Below are 27,772 nucleotides of genomic sequence, written 5' to 3' on the forward strand. Positions count from 1 at the left end.
CTAATACCCTAACCCTAACCCTAACCCTAACCTAACCCTAACCCTAACCCTAACCTTTCCATTACACCTGTCATGTGCTAAGACTGTTCATAAAGCTCAAGGATCTACTATTGCTGAAGCTGTAATTCATTTTGTTACTAGAAAAATAGATCATATGCATTATGTTGTTTTGAGCCGTGTTAGGAACTTAGCTTCAGTAAAGGTTTTAGATTTAAATGCAAATAACATTTCTGTGTCATCAGCTGTTGTTGGTGAAATGGAAAGGTTGAGAACAAACTCTGGTGTGAAATTGGCGATTCCTCTAGTATACTCATTTCCCACAGATTCCTTCACAATAATGTATCACAATTGTCGCTCTCTCAACAAGCATGTCCTTGACATACGAAATGAAATGAATTTTTTAGCAGCAGATGTTATAGCATAGTCTGACACAAGACTTCATGCCAATTTACCTTCGGAAAATTTTGTCTTACCTGGATTTAAATTATTAAGAAATGATGGTTGTTTAAATTCCATGAATGGTCAAGCTTACCATGGATCTGCAATATATATGAAGAACTTCATTTCAATTCCAGATGTACACAATACATGTGATATTGAAATAACAACCACATACATATCTGATAATGAATTGGATACCAGAATAGTAATAGTTTACTGCCAACCAGGTAAAGCAACTATTGCAACTGTAAAATAACTGTTTTCTAACTTGGACATAAAATTAGATTTAAAAAAAAACCACAATTGTCCTTGGTGACTTCAGTATTGATGTAAGCCGTGAACATCTCCTTCCTGGCTTTTTACAGAAACACTATCAATTGAAACAAATAATAACATCACCTACCACAGATTATGGCAGTTTATTGGACCACATTTATACAAATTTAACCAATGACAGAATTTTCCAGTCTGGTACTCTAGAAGCTTATTTTTCTGACCACAAACCAATATATATAACAATTAAATAGTAATGCTGTTTCTTAGAACTTTTCTCAATAATGCTATACCTAAAACTTTGTAAGTATTTCAAGATTGTGAAGCTTTTGCTAAAACTTGTTACTGGACAGTCTGAGGTATGCCATTTGGACAAACACAACCTTTTTAATGTCTTGAGGGGGGGAATGGTAGCGTAGACTAATAAAGGAGGCGTAAATTGCAACGTCACCACTGAAATTTGGGAAACTTGTTTTGTGGTTAAACCCATTATTTTTTCATAAATACGTAACACTAGGAAAGAAAATAATTTAAAAGCTCAGTATCTTAAAGTTTTAAATGGTACAGCTATTATCATGTACATCTAGAAAGGGTTATGGTAAAAAAAAAATCAGATATTTTCTTCTTTTTTCCCCCAGAAATTGGGGAAAACAACATCTATTTTTATTAGAGAATTGGTCAGAATTTCAAACTGAAAAACACTGAACAATCCAGACTTTTATTCATTATCCTTTCGTAATCATGTCTATTTCATTTTGGCAAATTGTTCTTCTTCTACAGAATGAACACAGTTCAGAGACTCACTGACGAAACCATAATGGTCTGTTAAAGAGCCCCCTAAGGGTTTTTGTAGCAGCAGTAGGAACTGTCAGACCCTATGGCACCTCGGACAAGAAAATGCTTCACGTAGGTGTTTGTGACGCTACGGATGTTGCGAAGGCTGTTATCTTCGATGAAATGAAGCTTGGTCAATTCAGAAAAAGAAGCGGGCTTGTTCTACACAATGCCATCTTCAAAAACCGGGAGCTGATCATAAACACGCAGACGAAAGTATTCCGTTGCGGGATTCAGGATGTGCCAGACACAATCATGTAGGAAGCAGTCAATTTGATCCGACCGCCTGCACCACCAGTGACATCAATAAAGGATGCCAGAAAAAGCCCTAGCAAGGCCAGGATGTCAATCAGAGGGAAGATAACAAGTGTAAGTTTATAAATACAGTACAATATACTTTACAAAATAGAAATTAAATGGTTTTTTCATAGTATTTGTGTTTATTGTAGTATAAATGTTTTTGAGAACTTTTTATTTAAAAATGGCTGTTGTGCATATCACTGAATTGTAAATGTAGAACTCTACATGCAATTTATGTATTCTCTAGTAGAGTTAAATTTACTTGCTCGGTATTTCTGTTTCTCAAGTTCTAGATGTCCATTTGATGTCTTTAATATAAAATAATCATAATATTAAATCAATCATTTGATTCCGGCAGTTCCATCACTACTTTCAGTAAACCGTTTTCTTACTTCCAGCACATTTCAATTTCTTCTTTCAGTGTGATTTCTTTCATGTTTTGTGTTTTTTCTGATGATACATTTACAAGATGATACTTACACAATTATGACCAAATTCATCCACTTCCTTCACTAATTATAAAACATTTACGAAATTGAACTGTTACCAAGCTTGAGCATTATTTTACCATTTCTTAAACAGTGTGTTTCCAGAAAATTAAGTATGCTTGTACTTTTATTTTACAGGATGGTTTGACTAAGCCTGTCTCAATAAACGGGCGGCAAGTGGAGGTGAAGACTATCACGGTCCAGGACACGGAAGATGAGATCAAGGTCAGTCTCTGGCAAGACCTAGCACAAAAAGAGATACAGTTAGGAGAAGTAGTGGAGGTCACGCATGTGGTAGTAAATGAAAAGCGGTACAATGGGGAGGAAACCTTGTCAACAACATTTCAGCGAGATAAATGTAAGTATTCATGTAATAAGGGGTTTTAAGTACATTTCCATTACTTCAAGGTATACAATTGAATAACAGTTGAGAAAATTTTAACCTGACTGGCTTGTAAATTATTGCGGTGGCGGTTTAAGTGTAGCACAGTTTTTTTTCATACGTATTTCCGTTACCTAAGAGTTGGCTCTTCACCTGTGTTCCTGGATTAGGTATAAGTACTAACTTGTTCTCCCCAAGTAACTGCCAACTTCCACAATTTGTAAAGTTTGATAAAGTGTAAAACTTTGTACATATGTGGCTTGATTGGGAACTGCAACCTGCTCTGTGGAATTTCATCATATCTGGTCTGTATGCTGATGAGGTTGCTTTAACTAAGTAATAATGCCTGCATTCACAATAATCAAGTTCCAAATGCTCTTAAACGGTCATTATTTAAGTGTTCAAAAACTTTGCAAATATCTTCACACTCATTATTGACAAATTGACTTGTATTGACCGATCAACCAGCATTGACCGATATTGCCCACTTTAGGGAGTATTGAACGGGATGGTTTTGACCAGTTTTAACCGCCTAACATTGTCTGTAGTATCTTTGCAGGTTACTCTCACAAGTCTGTTCAAATAGTTTTGCATGTTCCCTTTATTTTGCATACCCGAGCTAAATAGAAAGACCTTATAGCAAATTCTCATGCTACGTTCAAAGGTTGTAAGCCGAACAGTCTGTAGCATCCTGGCAATTTTTTTCTCCAGTTCAAATAGTTCTGCATAACAACTTAAACGTCAACAAAACTAAGAATAGTTTTTAAACATTTTAAACTAAGAATAGTTTTTAAGATATAAAGTGTTTCTTAAAATTGTCTGATAGATTTTTATCAATCTTTTGTCTGCAGCATACTGGCAAGGTAGTCTCATAATGATTCAAAACATCGGTGGGGATGGCCTTTTGAAGCCACCAGTTACCCTTTTGCAATGATTGTTGAGCTTTAGTTTGATCCTGGCTATCTTGCATATATGCAGTGTCTTTGCCAACTTATAAAGGAATGATTTATGTATGCAAACACTTAAATTAGAACTATCTATTGAATTTTAACAGTTAAATATTATGTCTTGGTATCTATTATTGTGTCTTTTAGAAAGCAGAATTGCCAACAGAAGTGTCGGAGTATGAAGTGCTTGGAATCGAGGTGGAGTGTACCACCTGCCAGCTTATGGCATTAGAAAATGGGGTTTTATCCAGTAACACGGAAGCATTGTTAACACATTTTCAGTGTAACCTAGAAGAGATAGCAGACAAATTCCCTTCCAATCTCAAGATAAAGGTAAAGGGACAAGAAATTGTACAGTTTCTGTAAAAGGACACATATTATGCACGAACCAGTTACGTTATGGAGCGAATTGATAGAGTCTAGACAAAGATTTCAGCAACTAACGGCTTTTTAACATAATATCAGTGCTATCTGAAAGTAAACAAAACTTTTTATAAGGAAATTGAAATGCTGTCACTTTTTAATCCCCCACTACAAGTGGTATGCGGGTTATAGGAATGGTCTCCGTCCGTTCGTCTGTCCATAGCACTTTCATGTCTGCTCTAACTTTGGTCAAATGATCACCTCATCAGGACATGTGCAGAACCCATGAGTCGGCCATGCTGACTCAAGGTCAAGGTTACAACTAAGGGTGAAAGATCTGAGCCTTCCATTTTGTGTCTGCTCTATATTGCCTAACCCCTTTCATCAAACTTAGGTCAAATGATCACCTTATCAAGGCGATGTGCAGAACTTAAGAGTCAGTCATGCCAACTGTATTCTCATTCATCTATCTAGTCAATTCAAATTTAAGAAATGTCCCTGTTTCAATTAGTTTAATTGTTCCTGTTATTCCTGATTACAGGTAAATATTTTGTGATTTTGTTACTTTGGAGATTTTTATGCAACTTCATCACATAGTTTCATAGACATGCCACTTAATTTTCATGATACATTCAATAATTTTGCACCATTCGTGTACTTGCTACATTTCACACTTTGTAAAACATTTTATACTGATGGGGTATTTTCATTATATTTTTGATAATTTTGTTTCTATTACCCAATCCATAGAACGCTAAATTATAAAAGATGCACAGTTGTTTTTGTTTCACTTTTTATATACTGAAAAGAAAATAACAGTTCGATGCAGGAACAATGTTGTATTAAGCTTTTCTTTTTTTCTGTTTAGTTAAAAAGGCTTTCTATTAAAACCTTGGAAAACATTGATTAGTACCGTAGAACATTTTTATTCATCTCTCTAGTCAGTTCAAATTGAAGGAATGTCTCTGTTTCGGTTAGTTTAATTGTTCCTGTTAATATTCACCCTAATTACATGTAAATATCTTATAATTTTGTTACTTTTGATATTTTTATGCAACTTTATTACATAGTTTCTTTTACATGCCACTTAATTTTCAAGACACAATCAATAATTTTGTAACATGTTCCATTTCACACTTTGTAAAACATTTTTTACTGATAGGCAAGATCGATAAAAATTTCTTTGACATACTGTCAGTTTTTATCATACATTCATATTTTTTAAGTTAAAGATTTCACATAACCATTGGCTCTGTCCTAAACTTTTTGTTATGGACCGAAAGAAAATGATAGTTCAGTGTTGAAATAGTGCTGAAACTGTTAGGTTTAACGATTAAAACCACAAGAAATACAAAAATAATTAGTACCATAAAGCATTTTATTCACCTCTAGTCAAGTTTATATATATATATATATATATATATATATATATATATTTTAAATTGACCCTACCAAATAGTTTGATTATGTTCTTATGTATATACTTACATGTTAATATTTGTGATAATTGGTTTCATTGTAATATGCAACTTTATATATTTGTCATACCAATTATTATATATAATCATAATTATTTTCAATATACATTTGATAATTTTGTTTCTGTTACCCAACCCATGTAATATTTCAAAGATCAGTATTACAAAAGACGCATAGTTATTTTTGTCACTTTTTATATACTGAAAAGAAAAAACAGATTAATAGAGGAACAATGTTGTATTAAGCTTTTCTATTTAGTTAAAAAGGCTTTCTATTAAAACCATAGGAAACTTTAATTATTACCATAGAGCATTTTCATTCATCTTCTAGTCAGTTCAAATTTAAGAAATGTCCCTGTTTCGCTTAGTTTAATTGTTCCTGTTACTATTCACCCTAATTACATGTAAATATTCTATAATTTTGTTACTTCTAAGATTTTTATGCCACTTTATTACATAGTTTCTTTGACATGTCACTAAATTTTTCATGATACATTTAATGATTTTGTAATATTCATTCGTTTTCTCCATTTCACACTTTGTCAAACATTTTATACTGAGAGGCAACATCGATACAAAAAATTGTCAATTGAATGCTCAGTGTCATACTGTTTTGCCAGTACTTCAACTTGGTAAGATATATGTTAGTTTAGATATATATGTCGTAGTCCAAACTAAAATCTAGGTAGATCCGGAATCTGCCTAGACCAAACTAGAATTCTAATTTCTAGTTTGGTCTAGGCAGAATCTGCCTAGATTCCAGTTTCCATGAAACAAATCCATTTTAAGTCCAAAATGTGTTATGTCTGCATTAAAGGATAAATATTTAACAATAACTGATAACTAATTATGTCTCAGTTTGTCGGAAAGGATTTTGACACTGTAATAGTTATTTTGTTTACTTCTTTTTACAAAATAAAAAAACAGCAACAAAACTTTGTTCTTCATTCTCACTCATTATTATTTAACAAAACTACCAAACACCTGGTCTTACTTTCACACAAAAGCTAAAGGTATTACTTGGCAAAGTCTGTTATTTCAAATGCATGTTTTTTAGCCAACCATCATTAGATGGTGGGCTATTCAAATCACTCTGTGTCAAGGTCCGTCAGTCCATCCGTTAACAATTTCTTGTTATTGCATCTTCTCAGAAACTACCGGGGGGATTTTGACCACACTTTCTCAGAATGATGTATTGGTACCCTAGTTGTGTCCAATTGAAAAATCAGACTGGTTCAACAATTTTTGAGTGAGTTATCGCCCTTTGTTTAGTTTTAGCTCACCTGAGCCAAAGGCTCATGGTGAGCTTTTGTGACCGCTCGTCCTTCGTCAGTCGTGCATCATGCGTCCATCAACAATTTCTAAAAAAATCTTCTTCTTGAAAACCTTTGAGCAGAATTACACCAAACTTCACACAAATGATCCTTGGGTGGCCCCCTTTGAAAATTGTTGAAAGAATTTAATTCCATGCACAACTGGTTGCCATGACAACTGAAAGGAAAAACTTTAAAAATATCTTCTTGTCCAAAACCGAAAAGCATAGAGCCTTGATATTTGGCCTGTGACATCATCTTATGGTCCTCTATGAAGATTGTTCAAATTATGCCCCTGGGGTGAAAAAGAGGCCCCTCCCCGGGTGTCACAAGTTTTACATAGACGTTTATAGGAATTTTTTTTTTAAAAATCTTCTTGTCTTAAACAGCAAGGCCTAGGCTTTAGATATTTGGTGTGTTGCATTGCCTTATGGTCCTCTATAAGATTATTCAAATTATGCCCCTGTGGTGAAGAGACCCTGCCCTGGGGGTCCCATATTTAACAAAGACTTATTTAGGGAAAAAATCTTCTTGTGCGAAAGTTCAAGGCCTAGGCCTTCGATATTTGGTGTGTTGCATTGCCTAGTGGATCTCTAACAAGATTGTTCAAATTTTGCCCTTGGGGTGAAAAGAGGCCCCGCCCTAGGGGTCAATTGTTATATGAGTTATATAGGAGTAAATGCTTAAAAATATCAGATCATATTTCCTACACTGATAAATTATTATTACCTGATGACTGCAAGTGATTAGGGGTCACTTGACAGTGACCTTGACCTACTGACCTACTTTCTTGTTTTTTTAAAATACAGCCTTGAAAATTGGATGACATGTACAGTTTTGCACACCGATCTTCAAACTGACTTTCAGTGACCATGAATGTGACCTACTGACATACTTTCTAATATTTTAGCATCAGTTTGGCATTTTAAACATGTGACTCATAATACTGAAGTGAGCGATTCAGAGTCATCATGATCCTCTTGTTAAAATTTACATATAATTATATAGGGAAAAACTTGGAAAATCTTCTTGTCCTTTCCACAAAGCGTAGGGCTTTGATATTTGTAATGTAGCATCATTTAGTGCTTTTCTACCAAGTTTGTTCAAATTATACCCCTAGGGTAAAATAAGGCCCGGCACTGGGGGTCACATGGTTCATACAGACATATAGGGAAAAGCTTTTAGAATCTTCATGTCCATAACCTACAACATTCAAATTTGGACCACATGTATAAGTTTGTGTGGAAAGATGAACTTTGACATGAGTTGACCTTCATCTTGACCTAGTGACCTACATTCACATTTCTGTAGCTACGGCCTTCAAATTTAGACCACATGCATAGGTTTGTCTACGAAAACAAACTTTGAACTTGACATTGATCTACTTCCACATTTTTGAAAATACAGGTTTCAAATTTGGACCACATGCATAGTTTTGTGTTCCGAAATGAAATTTGACCTTGATTTTGACTTAGTGACCTATTTTCACATTTCTCAAGCTACAGCCTTCAAATTTTGACCACTAAATTCCATGTGCTATCTCTACAACCTGTAGTCATTTCCTGTACCATATACACTAAAACCAGTACATCAATCACTAGCCGACTCTCAGGCTCTTCAGGCCTTTGATTTTATGTTGGTTTCTAATCTATCATAACTATTCGAATTCAGTATGAAAACAGTTCGATTTTTCTACTTAAATATAACATCGATACATGTACACGTAGTCACAGAAAGCACGGCTACAGAAGGCACGGCATGGAAGTCACGTGCAACGTTCCCGCCAAAATACGTATATTTAACAAGCGGAATTTGGTTATTGTTTATAATACATGTAGCACTGTTTCAATGAAATGCAATTTTGAAATAACTATTTTCAGTCAAGAGCATCTGCACATTTAAGAAAGTTTGTAATTCATGTCGTGGTGCCTCGAACATAAGCCCTGATTTAGTTAATCAATTTAAAGCAGTTCCATAATGCTAATGATAAGGATTTCATGACATGCTTGTCGCCGCAAAACATGTTTTAAAAACCTTTTTCGATTAATGGGTAGATCTATGACACGAAAATTACTAGTTTGTGATATAATTTGGACACGTAACGATTTTTATGAATAACAAGAATGGAACAGTTTGGACAAATGAAATATTCCGCAGGTCTAATAGTAGTCTTATTTTTGTTTTGACTGAAATATATACCAAATTTTTGACAATGATAGGCACTTTTATTTTCACGGTGATATTGTCAGAAGCATTTCGAATGCTGAAAGATAAGGCAAGACAATAATGCATACCAGCAGTTAAATTTTACCAACTCATAGCCTTAAATAGTCTGAACATTCTTTATTACGTATTTAGCAACTTTAACAAAAACAGTTTTAGATGCAAACTTGCTTCGGCGACGGGACAATTCAACTGAGAAATATGTAAAATTTCTAGTGTACAACAGTTTTATTGAACATTTGATTTTTTCGTAACGTCTTTGCCAGCGAATCAGATCCGGTCACTGGTAAAAATTGCATTTGTGGATATTTTACATATATTATCAAATCAACACAGTCCTCATAAAACAACGCAACGTGTGTGAAACTTGCAAGAATCAGAAACCTTTCTGTCAATGTCGTAACAAATGATATAATACCCGATAACATAAGTAATACATTGGTGCACGACAAAGTGAAATTATGGTACATTTTTGTTCCAGAAACTGTTATATTTAAACGCAGTAAGTGCCGTTAATTGTTCGAAATTCTGGATATTTGTTTACCTTTCATGGAAAATACGGTTCAAAGTTGGATGGCCTGATCTAAAGTTCGAAACATCCATTTTAAACATCATATCGCATTCTTTCAGACTAATTGAAAAACTGTTGTCCCATCTCGATAGAGGGAAAGTATGTATGTAACTTTTGTTAATTGTCTGTCTGCAAAACGTATTCAGCTGATTCAAGATATGTTCAAAGTAACGAACTTCGCCAGTGAAGTCATTTCCTTCTTTTTCTATCCTTTTGTCAAGTTCTTTTGAAAAATAATTATAAATTCCATAGTCCAACCTGTTTGTAGTTCTAAGGTGTTCTGTCTGCTTTTCATTAAGAAACACTGGTATATGATTATTTGTCTTCCTTTTTGCATATAATATATCAATAAATGACCAGTTAAGAAGTCGTTTCAAAAGAACAAGGGACTCGTTCATTCTTTCTAAAATAACTACAAGTAACAATTCAGACTTCAGATTATTTAAACATTTCTGAAAATGATACTGATCAATATTTGTATTGTTTATTCCAAAGAAATAGGACATTTTATTCTGCATTCCGTACTTTGATGTATTGCTCACAATTTCATCGATAAAACTTTGTGCAGAAAGTCCCATCTTTTCTCTTAATGCCTTTTTTTGTTTATCAAAGAAGGTCTCACTGATAATCCTCTGTCCTGGTTCACGTACACTTCCGATTATGGCTGGATCACGAACGATATGAGTGAAAAAGTGATAGTTATATGTTGTGTGTGAGGCAAAAATATCAAAATGTTTCTTTTGCTCCAATAAAACATTTTGCTGAGGTTTCGTTATAAAAACGTCCCGATAAAGAAATACTTTAAGATTATGTCTTATTCCAAACCTAATGAATATACATGAAAGTGTGCTTGAACCAGTCTTAGGTACTTTTATATAGCTTACTCTTTTATGTTTACCTAGTTGTATAGATTTATTTCCAAATACGTCGTTGTTGAACAGTTGTGTTTTTTCTTCATGCACAAGTGTCCAACCATAATATGTCAATAACACAAGTAACAAAGTAAGTCGAACATATCTTTTGTACCTGCAATAGACAAACAAAATCTGTATTTACACATTTTGTATGATTCAAATTAAATATTAACGCCATATTACTTCAGTAAAGTCATTATATTATAAAACAAAGCTATAAGAATCTTTAAGCGGATATTTACATTTTTGCAGTCCTATATTATAAAGCAATGAACAGTATGCAAAGGGATATATACCTTAATGTCTAATGACGAAATGGTCACAGCTGATTTCCTGGTTAAAATGTTAAGGAAAGAGCTTAAATAGCATTCGCCGTTTATCTGCAGAAATATTTAAACTAATAAATCATAGAACAGATTTTGCAAAGTATTGAAACTATTGTTGTCAAAATGAAAATATCTATGCTTAACTTCGTAACTTTTTATCACTACGAAGCTATATGGGTAATAAAGTTAATATTTTTTGCAGTATTTGTTGAGTATACATGTAGTTGAGATGTCATTTACATATGATCATTCACATACAGAAACATGTGTTCGTTGAATGTGTGATGAGCAAACCTTCGATGATAAATAATGTCCATGAGGTTAAGTATAACAATCTTTTAACAGGTCCGTGAAGTTCTTCTAAATACCAGTTTTGATGTCGTTTATTGTAAACAAAGGTATTCTAGTTAAATACTTTGACAGAATAATTATATTACCAAGTAGTCCGTTTTAACACATAAAACCTAAATATTACTCACACAACTTGAAAATAACTACAGGGAACGAGCATAAAACCCTGAGACATTCTTTAAGAGGAAGTGACAACTGATTACAAATATTTAAGTATCAAAACTATACCTGAAAATTTGACCTAATAAAAGGTACCAGTTAACAATGCTACTATTGTAGTGTTAAAAAAATGAATAGTTCACATACTTCTTAATATAAATAAGTAATATATATATATAGTAAATAAATAAGTTTCATCATTTTCCGAGCTAAAATGACCTTATCAAAGGCAGCAATGACAAATTGTCAGGACAATATGTGCATTTATTTCTGTATTTGACAATTTGAGAGGTTACCTGCAAATATCGCATAACACATTTTTGTCAGAAAATATCAGAATCTTCGATAAGAAATCCTAATTTCTTATTTAAAAACAAAAAACCTGTTAAGTGTCAAAACATATGGCACTATATAACTGTAAGTTAAATATTAACTTTGATTTATTGGCACATTATATTGAACCATTGTTTCAAAGCACATAAAATGGTACAATTCCTATTTTTTTTGTACATTAAAAGGTTATTCGTTCATTACTTTATTTGACTTATTTACACTTCGGTAGGTCAGTCTGGGTGGTTATCGAACTTGGCCGAGATGTTATGCCTACAAACATTGTCAGCAAGTTTGGTGAAGATCGGATGAAAACTGTTCGACTTAGAGACGGGACAGGGCTAAATTCGCATTTTTTTCTTAGTAATTCAACGGCCATATCCAAGAGTGCCTGGGGCGATTTAGGAGGTAATCGAACTTGGCCGAGATATTATGCCCACAAACATTGTCAGCAAGTTTGGTGAAAATCGAATGAGAACTGTTCGACTTAAAGAGCGGACATGTTTCGCACGCCGACCGAACACCCGCCCGCAACGGGTGTTCATATAATACGCCCCTCTCTTTCAGAGACGGGCATATAAAATTGGTGTAGGTAAAGTCAAACTTGACCTGTATTTTATGATGTTACGCCTATGTACAAACATTCATTTATATCTGTCAAGCCTTTCATGAGTCATTGCCGAAAACCATATAAACCAACAGACCGACGGACAGACCGACAGGCTCATCCTAAATACCCACCACCATCGTTTGCTGGGGTATAATGATGCCAATGTGACATATGATGCAGGTCACTACACTGGTTCGCACTATTTATAAATGCAAGTCACTACACTGATCTACACATTAAGCATGTCACTACATTGGTGCACAAATAAGCATGTCACTATATTACATAAATCTTGACAAATCACTAAAGATGATTCATATCCCAAAAGTCATCTTGTTTATATTCACTAGAATTCTGAGAATCTGATATGAAGCCTGTTTGAAGTCCAAACCATCTGCAAGGAATAAAGGCCAATGGGAAGATCTTGCAACAATTCTTGTGCAACTATCAACTTAAGGTACTAGACCCCTAATAGTAATGTTTGAAAAATGGTATTTGTTAGGTATATTCTTAAAGTTAACTGTGCTTTGCGCTTTTACTGTGCCGTTTTTTTAATAAATTTTGTAGAATTTATGGTATTTTCTCAAGTTCAAGTAGAAGCAAATTCATTATACGATTAATTTTAATAAAAGAAACACCAAACTATTGATAAACAATAAAAAAAACAGAAAATAAAACTGTCGATATCATTTTATTTCTAGGGTGTTTCAAGTAAACGTATTTAATGAGACAGAATTCTAACTCCAACATTGAAAAATTATGGTCGAGTCCTGTAGACTGTTTTAAATTTTGCTCACTTCATTTAAAAATAATCTAGGGTTAGGGTAAGGGTTTAGGGTTAGGGTTAGGGTATAAGTGGACGAAGATTCCGTGCACAAAAGCGTTTACGGAAGTATGTTTGCGCATGCGCGAGAAATGCATTATTTGTAAAATACGTCATCATGCGATGGCGTGCTCTGGTTGGCTGAATTCAAAGTTGTTGATAAAGAAGACGCCATTTTTGTTACATAGTGAATACAGTAGGAATATGGAAGTGTAATTTTTTGGATTTTTTGCATTAATTAAAAGGTAAGAAATTTATTATTAATTGGAATTTTACGAGCAAAGATGTTTTAGTTTGTCTGCTGCATTTATTTGTGAAAAAATATTATAAATAGGGAAAAAATTGCTTGCATGTGTTAGTGAATGTACATGCATGAGCGGTAGCATATAGTAATGTTGTTTGACTCATTATTTATATAGGAAATCAGTGTTCGAACCCGTTTTGGGACGAGAGTGGCACTTGCGCGAGCATTGTCCGTCCGTTTGTCTGTCTGAACGAACATCGCCGTCCGTCTGTGCGTTCGTAGTAGTCTCATTGCATATAGAATACGTGTTAACGTCATGGCGCGCTCTGATTGCCTGAATTCACGTGATCAATTCATGGCGCTCTCTGATTGGCCGAATTCAAAGTTGTTGATAAAGAAGACACCATTTTTGTACCCAAACCTAAACCAAACACAAACGAAAACCTAATGTCAAACCCAAACCCAATTGTCAATTGACCAACCCGAACCCAAACCCAAACCCAGATTTAAACTCAAACCTTAACCCAACCCAAATTCAATCCCAAACACAACTGAAACCGAAACCCCCAAACCAAACTTCAACCCAAATCCAAATTCAAACACAAAGTCAAACATAAACCCATCCAAAAATCAATCCCAAACCGAACAAAATCCAAAACCTAAACCAAAGCCTAACCCAAACTTTCGAATCCAAACCGAACTCGAAGAAAACTTAATCCAAACCCAAACCAAACCCGAACTGTCCATTGACAATGACCCTTACTCCAGACCGACTATTTTGCTCGAACCTGTCAAACCCGAGCCCATACCCAAATCAAAACCGGAATGAAAACCTAAACCAAAACAAAACTCAAATGGAAACCTAAACCCAAACCCTGTAACCCTTACCCAAACCAGACCCAAACGAAAACCTAATTTCAAACCAAAACCCAATGGTCAGTTGACAAAGAGACCCGACTCTTGATATTGCAGCAATCCAAACCAACCCAAACCCAATACTAAACCCGAAGACAAACCCAAACCCAAACTTAAACCCAAACCTAAACCTTTGGGTTAGGGTTAGGGTTTAGGCTTTAGGGTTATGGTAGAGGTGTGATGACGATTATGTGCGCTATGTTCAGGGAAGTGTGTTTGCGCATGCGCGAGAAATGCATTATTGGTAAAATAAGTCATCATGCGATAGCGTGCTCTGATTGGCTGAATTCAAAGTTGTTGATAAAGAAGACGCCATTTTTGTTACATAGTGAATGCAGTAGGAATATGGAAGTGTAATTTTTTGGATTTTTTGCATTATTGAAAAGGTAAGAAATGTATAATTAATTGGAATTTTACGAGCAAAGATGTTTTTGTTTGTCTGCTGCATTTATATGTGAACAAAATATTATAAATAGGGAAAAAATTGCTCGCATGTGTTATTGAATGTACATGCATTAGCGGTAGCATATAGGAATGTTCTTTGACTCATTGTTTATATAGGAAATCAGTGTTCGAACTCGATTTTGGGACGAAAGTGGCACTTGTGCGAGCATTGTCCGTCCGTTAGGGTTAGGGTTAGGGTATTAGTGTGATGAAGATTATGTACGCTATGTTCACGGAAGTATGTTTGGGCATGCGCGAGAAATGCGTTATTGGTAAAATACGCCATCATGCGATGGCGTGCTCTGATTGGCTGAATTCAAAGTTGTTGATAAAGGAGACGCCATTTTTGTTACATAGTGAATGCAGTAGGAATATGGAAGTGTAATTTTTTGGATTTTTTTGCATTAATGAAAAGTTCAGAAATGTATTATTAATTGGAATGTTACGAGCAAAGATGTTTCTGCTTGTCTGCTGCATTTATTTGAGAAAAATTTATTATAAATAGGGAAAAAATTGCTTGCATGTGTTATTGAATGCATGAGCGGTAGCATATAACAATGTTGTTTGACTCATTGTTTATATAGGAAATCAGTGTTCGAACCCGTTTTTGGGACGAGAGTGGCACTTGTGCGAGCATTGTCCGTCTGTTTGTCTGTCTGAACGAACATCGCCGTCCGTGTGTGCGTTCGTAGTAGTCTCATTGCATATAGAATACTTGTTATGGTCATGGCGCGCTCTGATTGGCTGAATTAACGTGATCAAGTCATGGTGCTCTCTGACTGGCTGAATTCAAAGTTGTTAGACGCCATTTTTTGTATGCAAGGAAATACAGCCTGAGTTTAGAATTGTATTTAGATGGATATTTTGCACGAATTAAGAGGTGAGAGGGTTAGGGTATAGGCAGTTTGACGAGATGAACCCTGCCAGATTAGCCCTGATGAGCCCTGTGTGTTTTGATTGGTCGAAAGATATCACATGATTTTTAAATGTTGTATGACGTTTGACATGCGGAAATATCCTCAGACCATATTTGGAACTATGGTCCTTTGACTGTAGAACAGTTCTCATTGGTTAAACGTGTCCCGTGTTTGTCTTGATGCGTGCGCAGATGTTATTTCTAAAAGGCTGAACCGTTTGATTTGTGCTTTGGATGCCTTTTTGTACGCATATAGTAATTTTTGTGATTAAATATTATCTTGTGTAAAAATTTGGAATTGGGAAATTGATGTAAGTTAATGTAGCATATTATATTGAATAACAATACGTTGTGAAATATTTTGATGCTCTTGTTTTGCGAAGATGGTGCGAATGATGATGTGTACGAGAATTTACAACAATTTTGCTGATGATTATAATTGGTGATGATGATGATGATGGCAGTTATGATGACGATGATGGATGTTGAGATATTTGATACATAATACTTGATATTGTGCCGTTAAAATCACTAACTTTCATCATTCATAATTCGATCTTGTCCAGATAATGGCAAAGACAATAATGATTAAAATGATGATGTGCATGGTTATGTTGATGATGATTATGAAGATGATGAAAATGATATTATTGATGATGATGATGATTGACCAAGTTTATGATGAAATAGATTTACAAGTATAACAATTACATGAAAATGCCAACTTCTTGTCTGTGATATAGCTACATTTATGGAGAAAGCGAATGGGTTAACCTTAGTACAACTCGTTACTAAATATAGATTCCTTTGTTTAAATTTGGCGCGAAATATGTGTGTGAATCTAATCTGAACCTTTACCGTTAAACCTTTTCACCCCATTACACCTTGAGGGTTAGGGTTAGGATTTAAGGTTAGTGTTAGGGTTAGGGTATTAGTGTGATGAAGATTATGTGCGCTATGTTTACGGAAGTATGTTTGCTCATGCGCGAGAAATGCATTATTGGTATAATACGTCATCATGCGATGGCGTGCTCTGATTGGCTGAATTCAAAGTTGTTGATAAAGAAGACGCCATATTTGGTACATAATGAATGCAGTAGGAATATGGAAGTGTAATTTTTTGGATTTTTTGCGTTAATGAAAAGGTAAGAAATGTATCATTAATTGGAATATTACGAGCAAAGATGTTTCTGTTTGTCAGCTGCATTTATTTGTGAAAAAAATATAAATAGGGAAAAAATTGCTCGCATGTGTTATTGAATGTACATGCATGAGTGGTAGCATATAGCAATGTTGTTTGACTCATTGTTTATATAGGAAATCAGTGTTCGAATCCGTTTTTTGGGACGAGAGTGGCACTTGTGCGAGCATTGTCCGTCCGTTTGTCTGTCTGAACGAACATCACCGTCCGTCTGTGCGTTCGTAGTAGTCTCATAACATATAGAAAACGTGTTATGGTCATGGCGCGCTCTGATTGGCTGAATTAACGTGATCAAGTCATGGCGCTCTCTGACTGGCTGAATTCAAAGTTGTTACACGCCATTTTTGTATGCAAGGAAATACAGGGTTAGGGTTAGGGTTAGGGTTAAAGTACGGGGAATGCGGTTAGGGTTAGGGTATTAGTGTGATGAAGATTATGTGCGCTATGTTCACGGAAGTATGTTTGCGCATGCGCGAGAAATGCATTCAAAGTTGTTGATAAAGAAGACGCCATTTTTGTATGCAAGGAAATACAGCTTGAGTTTAGAATTGTATATAGATGGATATTTTGCATGAATTAAGAGGTGAGAACTTTATTATATATTGGAATCTTACGAGCAAAAATGCATTTATTTTCTTGCTGTATGTATTTCTGAAAGAAATATGAGAAATCTGCATAAAATTGCTCGCATATGTTATTGAATGTACATGCATGACGGGAAGCAATGCTGATTTGGTTGTTTAATCATTGTTTATATACGAAATCACTATTCGAACCCGTTTTTGGGATGAAAATGGCACTTGTGAGACCATTGTCCGTCCGTAGGTCTGTCTGAACGAGCTCGCCGTCCGTTTGTGCGTTCGTAGTAGTCTCATTGCATATAGAGTACGTCATAAGGTCACGTAGGTTATGGAGCTAAAAATAGATGCCATATGTCACATGACATGTGATACTACACCATATTCTTAAACCCTGAAATTGAGAGCAAACCCAAACCCATGGCCCTAACCCTAGACCGACTATTTTGCTCGAACCTAAGTCGGACCCAAATCCAAACCCAAACCCAAACGAAAACGTAATGTCAAACCCAAACCCAAACCCAATAGTCAATTGACCAAACCTAAACCCACCCCAAAATCAATTCCAAACACAACTGAAACCCAAACAAAAACCGAAGCCTAACCCAACCTCTCAGATCCAAACCAAACCGGAAGTAAGCTTAATCCAAACCCAAACTGTCAATTGATTATGACCCTTATCCCAGACCGACTTTTTTGCTCAAACCAAAGTCAGACCCAAACCAAAATCCGAACCGGAATGAAAACCCAAACCCAAACCCAACCCAAATTCAAACCTAAACCCAAACCCTTTAACCCAAACCCAAACGAAAACCTAATGTCAAACCCAAACCCAAACCAAATAGTCAATTGACCAAGATACCCGACCTTTTGATATTGCACCAATCCAAAACAAACCCAAACCCAAAATGAAACCTAAACCCAAACTTAAACCCGAATCTAAACCCACACCAAATTCAATCACAAATCCGACTCAAACCCAAACAGAAACCAAAGCCTAACCGAACCAACACTCTCAAATCCAAACCAAACCCGAACTAAACTAAATCCGAACCCAAACCAAACCCGAACGGTCAATTGACAATGACCCTTACCACACAAAAATTTTGCTCAAACCAAAGTCAGACACAAACCTAAACCCTAGGGTTAAGGTTAGTGTTAGGGTTAGGGTATTAGTGTGATGAAGATTATGAGCGCTATGCTCACGGAAGTATGTTTGCGCATGCGCGAGAAATGCATTATTGGTAAAATACGTCATCATGCGATGGTGTGCTCTGATTGGCTGAATTCAAAGTTGTTGATAAAGAAGACGCCATTTTTGTTACATAATGAATGCAGTAGGAATATGGAAGTGTAATTTTTGGATTTTTTGCTTTAATGAAAAGGTAAGAAATGTATTATTAATTGGAATTTTTCGATCAAAGATGTTTCTGTTTGTCTGCTGCATTTATTTGTGAAAAAAATATTATAAATAGGGAAAAATTGCTCGCATGTGTTATTGAATGTACATGCATGAGCGGTAGCATATAGCAATGTTGTTTGACTCAGCATTTGTGCGAGCATTGTCCGTCCGTTTGTCTGTCTGAACGAACATCGCCGTCCGTTTGTGCGTTCGTAGTAGTCTCATTGCATATAGAATACGTGTTAAGGCCATGGCGCGCTCTAATTGGCTGAATTAACGTGATCAATTCATGGCGCTCTCTGATTGGCTGAATTCAAAGTTGTTGGTAAAGAAGACGCCATTTTTGTATGCAAGGAAATACAGCTTGAGTTTAGAATTGTATTTAGATGGGTATTTTGCATGAATTAAGAGGTGAGAAGTTTATAATACATTGGAATCTTACGAGCAAAAAGGGATTATGGTTATTGCTAATGGCTGGGAATTCCTTCTTTGAACGATCATAACTTCTGGCCTAAAATCGTAGCTTCTGACATTCGACCGTATCTTCTGGCCTTTTGGGATCGTAACTTTTGGATTTCAAATCGTATCTTCAGGCCATGGACTGTATCATCTTGTCTTTCAACGTTTTGAAAATAGTGTGTCTTTAAGGCCGCAGGGGTTTTATTGAAACGCGCTGTGGATATTTTATATTTAATTTTGGGTGTATGAAAGATGATATTATGTCATACTTTGTTGCTTTACCCGAAACACAAATAGAACAAAAATGACCCAAATAAAACTGAAAAACGGGACCCATATAGGAGACCCTAGAAATAATAGAGACAACTAAGATATTAAATTATAATAGCATTTATCATACTTTTTTTAAAAACTAATATATTGACATCAAGTATAGGGTTGTCTTTTTATGAAATTTATTCAACATTTTATGAAATATTTCCAATTTTGTAAGGAACTCAAAAATGAAGTCCAGAAGATTCGGTAGTATTAAAATAGTGAGAAATGAGTTTCTTGTTAAATGGAGGTTTGAAAAAAATAGATTTCAGTGTACTTTTGTTCTCATTGCTAACAAAGTACCATATTTGACTTACTAATCCCTCCAATAATCTTGATAAGAGCCGAAAAAGGAGTTTTCCTCAACGTTTTTGCAATACTTATAACTGTTGGAAACACTCTTACTTTGCTATTAAATCAATGTGTTATAATTAACCTTTTCTTACAGGAAGTATTTTTAAATATTTTTTACCTATGAACATATGTTATTTTTTTCACATTTTGCCCTAATATGCATAGAACTTTGCATCAAAATCCATTATTACTGCTTCAATTCAACTGAAAGTTCACATACTGATAAGTTATCTATATCTATATAAAATTCAGTAAAAAAATAAATAAGTATTGGCAGAATAGCAAGAAAGAAAGGCCTCAGTAGACTGAAAATGATGCAATTCATCAGATTTGGCCATGTATAGAATTTTGCATTAAATACCATTATTACTGCTTCAATTCAACTGATATCTCGCATACTGATAAGGTATCCATATCTGTATAAAATTCAGTAAAAATCAAAGATGTATTGGCAGCATAGCAAGAAAGAAAGGCCTAAGTAGACTGAAAATGATGAAATTCATCAGATTTTGCTATTTGCCCTGCTATTTCTGTAACTGAAAGAAGCCTAACTTTGCTATTAATAGCCCAATAGCTATGAGTAAGCCTTCGTTAATGTGCAAGCCTTTGGAGTAAGCCTGTGCCGCTCGTTTACAAATAGTAATGGAAATATGTTGCATAAAGAGAAAGGTAGAATTAGTATATTACCTTGTAATCTTGCGGTTATATAGAGAATAACAGGCTACTGTCTTTTGATATCAACCAAACCCCTTCCAGCCCATATCAACTTCGACCTGATAACATTGATATCAAAAGACAGTAGCCTGTTATTCTATTTATCATGAAAATCATTCAAACTACCTAGAACAACATATGTCCTCATCTCTTATTACGTGAAAATATTCTGAAGCAAAAAAATGATAAATTTATATTTTACGGATTTGAAAATTCATCCGCCCCTAAAATATCTGAACGAAAAAATACGGCAGCCATATTGAATTCAACTTCGACAATGTTTCTTGACTTTCTGATATTCTTGTAAAAAAAATAACCATGAAATAAACTCTTACCTGCATAAGAATCAAAAATCATCCTCTTGAATAAACCAGAACATGCTTTATTTCCCCATTATTAAACATTTGACTCAGACAGCTACATGTCCTATGTGCTGAAAATTTCACTTCCAGTCAGAGATACTTTCAAATTTAATCACTAAACTTACACTGATCCAAGAATTATAACTAACTGAACCAAAATGATAATTAACACAAAAACATTTGCTAATAATTAATATAATGTCCATGCCTTAAGTTAGGAACAAATCAAGAAAAAGTAAACATTATCCAGTGTATTGTAAACCTTTCCAAGAATCGATCCAGGTAAATATTATGATGTCATGATGAACGTTTCACAATGAATATATTCAGTGTTTTTGTCTCTACGATAAATGTAGAGACAACCTTATTCAAGGATATTTGTTAAGATTACAGAATCTATTTAGAACAAGAAATATCTTTAAAAATGATAGTCGGCGAATTGTAATAAGGAAAGAAGTTTATTAATTTTTCATCTAACATTCATCTTTCATCTAACATTTTTCAAATTGCAAAACTAAACACCGCACTTTAACAATTTAAATGGTTCTCTTTTAATTTTTTCGCAAAGGTTTCGTAGGGTTGCAATTTTGTTTCGTTTATCCTTAGACGAATAATTACAACAGTAGTTTGATGAAGATTCATGAAGCGGTTCATGAGAAGAGGTCATTAAACGTATTTATATTTTTAGCTAAATTGGTCCCTATCCCCATATGTAACAAAATAGCAGGAGACCTTACAATATTGTTACACATCGAGTTTGATAAAAATCCATTACATTTTAGTGGTTAATGCGAAGAAAGGCATATCTACTTTTAGCTATAGTGGTCCCTAGTAGTGCCCAAGTTCCTATATAAATAAATTTGGAAGAGGACCTTATAATGATGCTCCAGACCAAGTATGACAAAGATCCACCAAGCTGTTTATGAGACGCTGTATAAAGGCATTTCTAGCTCTAGCAGCCCCTAAAAGGGGTCAAATGTCCCAGCTGAACAAAGTTGGCTGCGGGCCTAATAAAGATGCTACAAATCAAGTTTGATTAGAATACATGAGAAAAAATCAATTAAAGGATTTTTTTATTTATTATTTTTATTTATTTCTAAAATAGGCCAACTGATCCCGCTTTAACAAATAGCATATTCGCTATTCACGAATCTTTGGACAATGACGTCACACCTATAAAAAGTGAAGGTCAAGCAAAACATACAAACAAAGTTTGACCGTAGTCATATCACATAGATAAACTGTATGCAGCGTACCTTCATATCAGTGTAATGAGATTCAGTCATTATATAGCATATATATAATAAAACAGATTTCAACTGAGTTCAATATTTGCATACCATACTAAAGAAAAATATTCATGTATAATAAATCAGTCAAATAATATATAACAAATATATCAAAGCAAACAAGTACTCATTTTAATATGCAATCTGAATAAGTCACAAAAGCAAGAAACATTTTCATATACAGACGACAATTGTAACAAGGAAAATCTTTTAATGTGCACTTCTCTACATAAAAGACTCTTATCACACCCTTATTCATGTGATACGCAGACCGTATTCAGCTCTTTCTTTAATTTGATATATGTTGGTATTTAAACAGGTTTTTATCATATTTATTAAACTTACTTATCATTTTGAGATATATCAATATTCTTGCTAAATATACTGAGCCAAAGTTAGCTTTAAAACTGTGAACAGCGTCGTTTAGGATAAACGCTTTGTCTACATTTCACTCAGCGTAGCACATTCAACAGAGTGAAAGAAATTGACACTCTCGTCCAATCAGGCAGAGTGTTACATAAATCTTCCACTTTGATAAATTATCTATAATGCGTTATCAAGTAGTTTGATTCGCAAACTGAAGTCACGTGGCATAGGTAACGAAAACGAATTTAGACGGCGTCGCCGAAAAAAGTTGTGAATCATCGAAACTGGGCTCTGTAATAAAATTCAATCTGGAAGTTTCTACTGTAAAGACTAGTCCGTCAATATGAGCGGAGCTTAATTTTGATATCAGGTCAATGATTTGATATTGTCACAAACTGACATACGGGCCTCAATGTATCTGTAGTGTAAATGCAGGTATTGCATCATTTTTTTTGTAAATTTTTGAGTTATTGAGGTAAATGTCTGATTTTACGCATAAAATACCTCTCATGTTTTTTCTGCATTTCATAACTTAAATTTCCATGTAAATTTTATTAAATTCGGTTCAGTAATAAGAAAGTTGATATTTTCTAAACTTCAGTAATTCATGTTTTTATCCCCAAAACCACTATAACGGGTTTACATTGTCCAGTTCAATCCGCGCCAAAGTAGTCAGATTTCCCGGCTATATCGTGATTCCCGTGGAAATGCAAATAGTCAGAGTACACGCATTTGTCGTGAGTCCCAAGAAATTTAGTATTTGGCGGGACATAACCCTACAAATAGACTGGACTAGAGATTCCTAGTGCACACCACTTTCGACATGAGACGAATTTACGTCAAATTGATTTTTCTTGGTAGAAATTTATGCTCGATCGAGTTAAGAAATTTATTTGTTAGTTTTTTGTATAACTTTGAATTACGATTTTTATTTAGTAAATTTTTGTTCATTCTACAGAATTTTGGAACGGGTACTTTTCGGCATTATATTTTAGCTAGTTTTGGTATGTCAGGATAATTTATTAAATTTTTCAGACTTTTGTAAATTATTTTGAAAGAGGAATCTAAAATGTTTCGTTTGTATTGGCTGTAAGATTTGTACTGCAATTTGTGTAACATGGTAATTGTAAAGTACTCTTTGTAATAAGCATATGTCAAACATTTCGTTGTTAATTATGGAACGCTGATACTGCATGGCATTGTGATGTATTAATCTATGTGGCAAGTCCAGTACCGTGTATGTAATATGTTATTGTAATTTGAAATTATTGTGTGCCAGTCTATAGCATATCGAGACAGTGTCCGTTTTGTTGAATGGAAATTGGTATTATATTCCTGCTAGCTTTTGCATAACGTTTATTTCGCATTGCATTGTGTTAATTTGTAGTTGTAAATAATAGCTGCAGTTTATCATTTCCTTATCTATACTTTTCATATCTTTTCCATACTTTAACTTTAAACTTTTAAGTAATTAATTTTAGAAATAATGGATATAAGAAGTGACGTATTTTAATCACGTGACGTATGAACTTAGTAGCACTCATATTTTGTATAAGTAGCACGTATTATTTATGGGAGCCTACGGAGGTATGGTGTACCTAAAGGCGAAGTTTTATGCCCTTACTTATTTGTTTTGCTATGGTTCTTACTATATGTTATATATTTTAGCTTCTTCCACCAGACGAGTCTTACCTTGTGATGATGTCACGACCCGGAAGTACAATACCCGAGGTTATTTTATCTTCACTCGCCTGGATGTGATTTTCCAAGCGCAGAGCTTTCGTCCCATGGTTGTGCCGTAACCCGCAAAGACGATGATTTTTGCTATCAACTGAAACAGCTCAGGGATGCAAACACCTACCATCATTGGGAGCCAAAACGGAGTCAACGTTTTCACGGTTTACAGGGACTTGACATGAAGATATGTTGTTTATTTTGGTGCTACTTAAAGTTCGAAGTTAACGGAAACACCTGTGTCACGGAACTAATAGTGTTACGACTTTATACCTGTTAAAAAGAGATACTGAGCTAAGATTTTTTTTTGTTAACTCTTTCTTAGAATAATATTTTTTTTCCACTTTCCATTTATTCATTGTACCTAATCATTTTCTGTAAATAAATTTGTAAATATCGTAATGTGTGTTGATTTGTTCTGGTAGTTATTGTCCCCGGTACGTCCATCCTGTCACAGATATCAAAACGAAATATCAGGCAAGTGATATAAGGCATTTTGCATAGTAGTTGCATGATAAATTCCCATATCATACAAATCTAAAGAGTTTTCAAGCTCATCTGAAAAATTTGAAAAATATGAAAAATATTAGTTGGACTTGTTTTGCGCTGAGGCTAAATATTGGGTCACAATTGTGGCCATTAGAGTGTGTAAGCAAGCTTTTCCTTTGATCTTAGTTTTTGACCCAACATGACCCAGATTCTAACTTGACCTATAGATTTTCAAGTCAAACATTCTGAGTAAGTCTCATGAGTTTCAAACTTAAATAATGGTATCTAGAGTGTTGACACGATTTTCCTTTGATCTGGCCTAGTGACCTAGTTCTTGATCTCACATAACCCAGTTTCGAAATTGATCTTGAAATCACCAACTGTGGCCTTTACAGTTTTCACACGCTTTTCCTTTGCTTTGACCGGTCGACCTAGTTTTTCACCCCACTTGACCTTGATTCAAACTTGACCTAGAAATTATCGAAGCAAACAATCTGACCATGTTTCATAAATATTGAGTCACAACTGTGTCCTTTAGTGTGTTCCCAAGCTTTCACTTTGATTTTACCGGGTGAGCTTGCTTCTGACTTCACATAACCTAGATTTAAATATGATCTTTCGGAAGCACCGAGAACAATGCAAACAGTGAACATTGCAGACTCGGTTTGGTTGAGTATGTTCATGAGCAGTAATTACCAAGTTTCATAAATATTGGATCAAAAAAGTAGCCTCTAGAGTGTTCACAAAGTTTTCCCTTGAACTGGCCTTCTGACCTAGTTTTTGACGCACAAGATAATACCAACATTTTTGAAATTAAACAAGAGAGCCCTGAAGGCCCTGTTTCGCCCACCTGAAGAAAGTAGGTCAGAAGGTCACATTCATAGCCAATGAAGTCAGTTTTAAGATCGATGTGCAAATCTGTACATGTCATCCAAATTTCAAGGCTGTATCATAGAAAACAAAAAAGAAGGTCAGTAGGTCACATTCCACATGACCCAGATTCAAACTTGACCTAAAGATCATCAAGATTAACATTCTGGCAAAGTTTCATGAAGATACAGTCATAAATGTGGCTTCTAAAGTTTTAACAAGCTTTTCATTTGATCTGACCTGCTGACCTAGTATTTTATCCCACCTGACTCAGATTTGAGCTTGACCTAAAGATCATCAAGATTAACATTCTGACCAAGTCTCGCGAAGATATGGTCATAAATGTGGCTTCCAGAGTGTTAGCTAGCTTTTCCTTTTATTTGATCTGGTGACCTAGATTTTGATCCACCTGACCCAGATTTAAACTCGAACAAAAGATCATCAAGGTTAACATTCTGACTAAGTTTCATTAAGGTCAAGGTCAAGTCATAAGTGTGGCCTCTAGAGTGTTAACAAGCTTTACATTTGACTTGACCTGGTGACCTAGCTTTTGACCTAACCTAACCAATATTTATACTTGACCTAAATATTATCAAGTTAAAATTCTGACCAAGTGTCATGAAGGTATGGTCATAAATGTGGCCTCTAGAACGTTAACAATCTTTACATTTGATTTCACACGGTGACCTAGTTTTTGACCCCACCTGACCCAGATTTTAACTTTATCTAAAGATTATCAAGGTTATTGTTCTATTTTATTGAACTGTCAAATTTTAATCTTCGGTAGATTTGCGGTACATTCCGTTTAGTATACGGAAAGTAACCAGTAATTAAAGTGGTTTATATTAAAAGCGTGTATACAGATGTATGCAAGTCACAATAGCTCAGTGGCCATCAATAGCTTGAAACCTGGAGTTCGTAAGATCGAAACCGTTCAGTGTCTATGTTTATCCCCCCACAAATTTCAACAAACACTTTGTACATTTTATCCAATATTTCCTTCATTGTATTTTCACTAGTATGCTTTTATTTTTATCTCTTGTTTTACTTTCTCATTTATATATATATATATATTTATGATAATTTCTAGTCACAGTTCATTTAACTACATTACAAATTTCATAAATATAAATTACAACTAGCTAAATTCATCATTCAGTTTAGGTCGCGGTGTCGGTACTGCTGTCATCGGAGTATCATATAAACAATTTAAATGAAAAATAAATAAGTTCGCGCTAATGGGCTCGAACCAGGGATTTCCCGCATACTAGCTATGTGCTGTAACCACTGAGTCACAGATATGAACGACGAGTGCGTGTTTCACTTAAAATACCAATAGTGACATTTAGACACTTAAGCAAATTTTTTTCCCGTAAAACATACGAATAGCATCGAAGTTGAGCCGAATAATATAGCGTGTAATGTATGCACATTTGACAGGTTAAAAAAGTAGTACAATAACATTTTGACCAAGTTTCATTATGGTACGGTCATGAATGTGGCCTCTAGAGTATTACCTAGCTTTTCCTTTGATTTGACCTGGTGTTCTAGTTTCTGACCGCACCTGACCCAGATTTGACCTGGACCTAAAACTTATCAAGGTTAACATTCAGACATATTTCATATAGACATAAATGTGGCCTCTAGAGTGTTAACAAGCCTTACATTTGATTTAATCTAGTGACCGATTTTCTGACTTCACTTGACCTAGATTTAAATCTGAACTAAAGATCATTAACAATAACATTCTGACCAAGTTTCATGAAGATACCGTCATAAATGTGGCCTCTAGAGTGTTTACAATTTTCTCCTTTGAATTGACCTGGTGTCCTAGTTTTTGACCCTATCTGACCAAGATTTGATCTCGACCTAAAGAGCATCAAGCTTAACAGTCTGACCAAGCTTCATTAAGATATAATCATAAATGTGGCAACTAAAGTGTTAACAAACCTTACCTTTGATTTGACCTGGAGACCTAGTTTCTGACTCAACTT

General features: G+C 34.8%; 1 pseudogene; it reads left to right on the plus strand.

Annotated features, from left to right (window-relative positions):
- Window positions 1–1,611: 1,611 nt before the first annotated feature.
- LOC128559624 (uncharacterized) lies at window positions 1,612–4,584 on the plus strand (annotated as a pseudogene).
- Window positions 4,585–27,772: the final 23,188 nt, after the last annotated feature.

Source organism: Mercenaria mercenaria, chromosome 9, assembly GCF_021730395.1.
Source record: "Mercenaria mercenaria strain notata chromosome 9, MADL_Memer_1, whole genome shotgun sequence".
NCBI lineage: Eukaryota > Metazoa > Mollusca > Bivalvia > Venerida > Veneridae > Mercenaria > Mercenaria mercenaria.